General features: G+C 39.2%; 1 long non-coding RNA gene across 1 annotated transcript; it reads right to left on the reverse strand.

Moving 5' to 3' along the window:
• Positions 1-1,346: 1,346 nt before the first annotated feature.
• Positions 1,347-5,297, reverse strand: LOC108499192. Its single transcript, XR_001875455.1, has 3 exons — positions 5,203-5,297; positions 3,313-3,473; positions 1,347-1,503 (listed from the first exon to the last, which is right to left on the reverse strand). It is a non-coding gene; the product is annotated as an uncharacterized LOC108499192 (long non-coding RNA).
• Between the last annotated feature and the right edge of the window lie 671 nt (positions 5,298-5,968).

Here is a 5,968-nt window from a genome sequence, read left to right on the forward strand (position 1 = left end):
TGGGCAATCAGAAATGAATAAACACAATCAAAATAAATGGTTTATCTTGAGTAAGCTGAAAAGCAATTGTTCTCCTTCTACACTGGCCAGGTAAGTATTAAATTTACAGGTGTCAGAATTGGTTTGCAAAATGTTACTTATTAAAATGAGGATTATATTTCCACCTCCCACCAGAGGCATAGCTAATCTCTGCTATAATATCAACTAGTCCCGTTCTGCAATGCAGCAACTGGCAAAGTTGCTCCTCTGGCATGGGAAGCTTTGACTTCATTGTAGGCACCTTTTACTTTGTCTGAAACCAAAGTGATCTCGTCTCCTGCTGAAAATGGGCAAGTAAGGATGGAGATGAGACAGTGTCATTTCGATGTAAGTTTTGGGATTTTTGCTCCTCTGATAATTTTTTCCCCCAGTCACTTAGATTAGGATGGGTTTCAGGACACTACTCACTATATAAGAAGAAAATAAAGTGCAACCAAAAAGCATTGCTTTTTCCTTTTCAACAACTAAATTGATCTCCTTTGCCTACACCCCTCATCAAGAATCTGACTTCTTCTGGCTAGCTAGCAAATATAAAGTAAAACACCTGTTTACCAGACACAGAGCTATGTGTCTGCCATTGCTGATCCATCTGTGGAACATAAACATAACTTTCACCAGCTGCTTCTTTTAGCATGGGCTGGTAATGGAAGCCATTATAGAGCATATCAACAACATACTTTCCTAATAATCATGGGCCAGAGCATCACAGGGTGTAAATTGGCAGAGCCTCACAGAAGGTGATACTGATTTACACCATCAGAGGACCTCACCCCACTGTGTTTGTTTTCCTCACACTCTTCTCCTTTTAGCAGCCTTATTTTCCTAGTTTCTAGTTTCTTTCTGTTTTTTTCCATTATATTATACTAATGAGGCAACATGTCATGAAACAATTCCTGGTCCAGGCTCAAGCGGTAATGGATAATTACCTTGGGTACATAGATCCTCAATATTAATGACTCTAAGAAAACCTCTGAAGACTCAGAGGCGTTATACTGCAAAGACTCCAACTGGATTTGGGCCAAATGCCCCATTCGTATAAACACGCTCAACTCTATTGACTTCAGGAGAATTATGCCTGCTTTTGTTTGTGCAAATGTGCTCTAGGTGATTCACAAAATCATGCCCAACCACGTCCACAGTCTTTAGATTTAAATAGAGCTTGAAATCTCACGGTGCAAACAGCAGATTCTTTTTTGTCTTGCATGAAGGTGAGTGTGTTAAACTGCTGATAGATCCCCTTATCTCTCAGGCTACTCCAGGACGCAGTAATGAGGCTCTGCTCTTGACAAACATCAACATACCTCTTTCCTTGTGTCACATCAGCTAGGCAGGTCAGGATCTTGATGGTGACCCAAGACAATATTCGTCCTATGACCAGGCGGTTTGTCTTCCCTGCAGTGTAATGGGCAGAAAGGCCACAGGACTTTTTGACTCTTTATTTTCCAGTCAGAAGACAACCTGAAACTAAGAAGTGAAATTCTATTAGTACCTGAAGCTTTCAAATGGGAGAAATTTGTACAGTTTTAGAGATGTCAAATTTGGGGAGGCCCATCCTGTTGAGTTCAGCCCAAAAATGGTAGCAGTCCCTGAGATTTATCCATCAGAATTTGCTTTCCTCCTAGTAATTTCCTCCTAGTAACATAGACTGAAGAATGCTTTCCAGGAATTGCAAAAATCAATGCTTACCTCTAATATATTCCCACTTAAAGTGTGCAACCTTGTTTAAAATGCACTTCTAAAGCATATATTTTCACGTATCGTTATGTCTAAATGCATGATAACCAGGTTGAAAATCAAATTATCTGTGTTAAGGTGACTATTACAATGTGACTACTACCTGCTGTGTCACAGATGAATCTTGTAAACACAATCAAATCTCTTTCCTTCTCTCCCTCTCGCACACAGAGAGAGACACATGCACGCCCTTGCACAAGGAAAGAGATTCTTCACCTTCTGCCATCGTATTGTCACAGCAGCTCATGTTTATTGTGAATGACATCTTCAGCTACAGCTCAGCATGAGCTCTGGTATGCTGGAGCTGAACATCCTACCAGGAAAATCAGCAGTGACATTAAAGTTGTTTCATGAATAATGAAAAAATAAATATCACATTTACTGTAGGTACACAAAATGCTTTGTTTAACTAAAAGCATTTGCAGAGAAATTCCAGGTCTCTGCGGACAGGTACTATTTTATTAACTGTGGGTAGAGAACTTATTTAGATGGAGCTGTTTTCATTATATTGTTAATTTTCTCAATTATACAAATGAGAGAACATGTGATCAGTACTATTAGCAGGATACAGACTTCTCTTTAGAACACTCTAAACTCTCAGAAAAATCATGAAACAGCAAATCCTCAGTGCTGGCAGCTGGTGAGTCTTTCAGCCACTTACATTCTGTATAAGGAGTTTTACATGTGTCTCCCAAGTCTTTGTGCAACAACAGTTTTAATCATTTATGGGGGCAAAAAGGCTTCGGAGACAGTAATGTAATTATATAACTGTATAATGCAAAAGAGAATTCAATTGTCTCAATGCCATACAAGGCAAGCTTATTCCCGGATCCCAGCAAAAGACACTCAAAACACGACTGCACTGTGTCCGGAGTTTTGCTGGCTTGCACCAGTGTGTGTTCTTGCCAGCCCTCAGAAGTTCATAATCACAAATTTCAGGGAGAAAGCCTGAAAGCCTACTTTGAATTATGGGGTTACGGTGACCAGATTTTTATATAGAGGTTATTTGCAGTGGAAATGCTATATTTTGTCCTATTAAGGACCCAGCAAGCACACTTCTTTACATAGCAATAATGTCTCAGGCACAAGGGAAATCTTTCAATGATTTCAGGCTTTTTGCTAGACTGAAACTTGTGATCCTAAAATGCAACAGCTTTTAATGAAACACAAATATACTTGCTTCCAGAAAGGGAAAACAGTCTCACTACCATCCCTTAAAAAAAAAAAAAAAAAAGGGGGCTGTCATTCCCCATTCTTTGGAATGTTTATCCATATTCATAGCAAGAACCCTGAGAAATGTTCCCAAGTGCCAAAAAATATGAAAACTAATACCAAACACATTGACAATATCTTACTAACTATTGCTTATGAACTTATCAGCATGGAAATACTTATTCTCAGTACAAGTTTCTGAATGGCAATATGGAAATCATAAATAATCAGCCTCATAAGTAGTGCAACTTTAAGTACAGGCTTAAAATTAGTAATTTAAAAGACTCATTTTCTCTCTCAAGGGGAGTGAACAGATTTGGGTTTTACCTTTTACTGAAGCAGGGAAAGGTAACAAGTGAAAGGCACAAAAATGGTGTCTTTTCTATAACGAGGTCTTCCATTTTTTATAGAGAGTAATATACTTTATGACTTCTTTCTTGTGAGTTCAAGTCGGCTGTGTTTCCTACTCGTAGAGAAATGCTCATTTCCTGTTTAAAAAACACACATGTATTTACTCTTATTCATTTAACAACATTCTAAATGGCAGTAACAAAAAACAGTAAACAGAAAATAATCCACCTTATTAGCACCTCTACAAAAAGCCCCTACTCATTCTTACTCTTTCCCTTTAAGCAAGACAGGAAATTAAGAGCATTTTATTTTTCTTTTTGCCCTGTGCCAATGCTTGCAGCAAAAAAAAAAAATAAAAAAGGAGATAAGTCTAAGGTGTGTTATCTCTTTAGGCTTCCACTACTGACAGGTGGGCTTAGGCAGGTGGTTTAGAGCTCCTCCTTACCAGCTGCAAGGACAAATCATGAGAGAGAGCCAGCATCTAGGTCTGACATGCAGGAAGAAGTGCACCAGGTATCCCCTGACACACAGGGCAAAAGAGTTAAAAATAAGCAAATGTATGAGCATGTAAACCCCATTTATTAATGGGGAATGTGTCAGTCAATAGCAATGCAAGCTGTATTTCTATCTATTATACAAGAAAGGTAAAAGTATTCTAGTAGGTCACTTAGTTACTTCAACCAGATGGAATCCAAAATGTTCAGAAAATTAAAAATCCATTTATTCCTCCAAAGTTGCATTCCATCTGTTTTCAGACATTTATGGAATCTTTTTGCATACAGGATATGGCAACCACTGGTGCCTTGGAAATATTTCTCCCTCGTGCATCTCACGGAAAGCCAGGGTGGATATAGACAGCACTGAAGTAAGCCCTTTTATTCAGGTGCTCTCATTTCTCTTTAAATCTAGGAAACCATAGTTTTGTTTTAAATAGAGGAATCATAAAATCCAGTGTATTATTGTCTGCAAAAATGCAACAGGAACACTTAATCTTAAAACAAAAAACCCCAAACAAAACAAATAAGGCTGTTCTCTGCTCCATCCACCTTGAAAATTTTAACTTTCTTGCCAGTCTGTTTCTCATTTTCAGCTTGTGGAGACAATAAGAATGATTCAGATGCTATGAAGGAATGCAGCCTGGCATGTAGTGATCTCCACCCTGAAGATAAAAGTGACAAAATTACCCCAGGAGTTATGAGCTCTAGTCTTCATCAATCATATTTCAAGATATATTTTATTTCATTCAACTACACATTGTGCATAGATCTAACTGGGGTATGGTCCCTTTCCTCCTATCCTTGTTCTCAGCATCTTCAGCTTCACCAGATGCAAGGATATCATCTGGCATGCAGGCCAGGCCAAATTTTCTGTATATGACACAAACATCCACATTTCCTCTATTTCCTTAGGACCTTCTCTCCTTCACAGTTAGTGGCTCATACAGTGGCTCACCATCAACATGCATTTTCCTGCTTGGTGCAGAGAGGATTTTATCCCCCGGTGAAGTTCACCCATAGGATGTGCAGGCTGTATCTCTTATTGTCAGCCAGTCATATTCCCACTTCTCTCCTGATTATCCACATCTCATGTTAAATCACTCCCATCTTCTGTGTTGGAAGGAGCCAGCTGCATCCCCCTGAGCTGAAGTTCATTCAGCAGGTAACTCTGCCCCAGGACTGTTTCTTATAGGTCAAAACCACACCAGGTTTGGCGACCTTAGAGAGCCCTCCCGTGCTACATCAGCAGAACTTTGCACCGTAAATACCCTTCATGATCTTATGCCAAGACCCAGAGTACTTCAGACTACTGTGAATGGGGGAAAGGATCATGTCTTCCATTATCTACATCAGCATTTTGTTCACCTACCGAAATCATCACTGGCAGGTGACTGTCACATGGAAAGATAAAGCACTCAGAAATCCCAAGGCAGCAGATCAAAGAGCAGAGAACTGGCTTTAAAAAAAAAAAAATACTGAAAAAGTAAATCACAAGTGGTGGATTATTCGTTTCAGTCTTAGTGTTTAATTTTGAATGTCAGGTCACGTCTCCACATTTTCTTCTGCAACCCAAGGGCGAGAAAAAAAAAAAAGAAGTAAATATTCATACTTAGACTCATGCTGTCCAAAGCTGACGCTTAAAAAAAAACCAAAAATAAACAGCCACACAAATTCAGTGAGAGTATTGTAGTATTTTACTGAAACATGGTATGAATGACATCAAGTTCTGATATAACAAGCCTGTATTTTCAGCACTCAAGATTTGAAATCCACCAGGTTTTACTTTAGTTTTGAGGACCACATGCTAAAAGCCCATATTCAATCAGCAGCAGAATGAGAGAGTAGATTTCCTCCTTTTTTGGACAAATATTCTCCTTCAGGCAGTGGGAAAACTGACAGTGAGCAAATGTGCTGCCCAAGATGGACAAAACACGTGGCAAAACAGCAGAACCTGAGAAAACCTCAGTGGTGCAGGAAGGGCTGTGAGGAACATCCTGAGAGTGAATCCACCCACAAGGCAGGTACACATCTCCCTGGTGTCAGCTTCTATCAACACAAAAATAAATTACCTCTCTTTCAAGAGTTCAAACTTATTAAAGGTTTACTTTGATTACACAGAGGGACTTGGACCCACA

The sequence above is a fragment of the Lepidothrix coronata genome, unplaced genomic scaffold, assembly GCF_001604755.1.
Source record: "Lepidothrix coronata isolate B3197 unplaced genomic scaffold, Lepidothrix_coronata-1.0 Scaffold71, whole genome shotgun sequence".
NCBI lineage: Eukaryota > Metazoa > Chordata > Aves > Passeriformes > Pipridae > Lepidothrix > Lepidothrix coronata.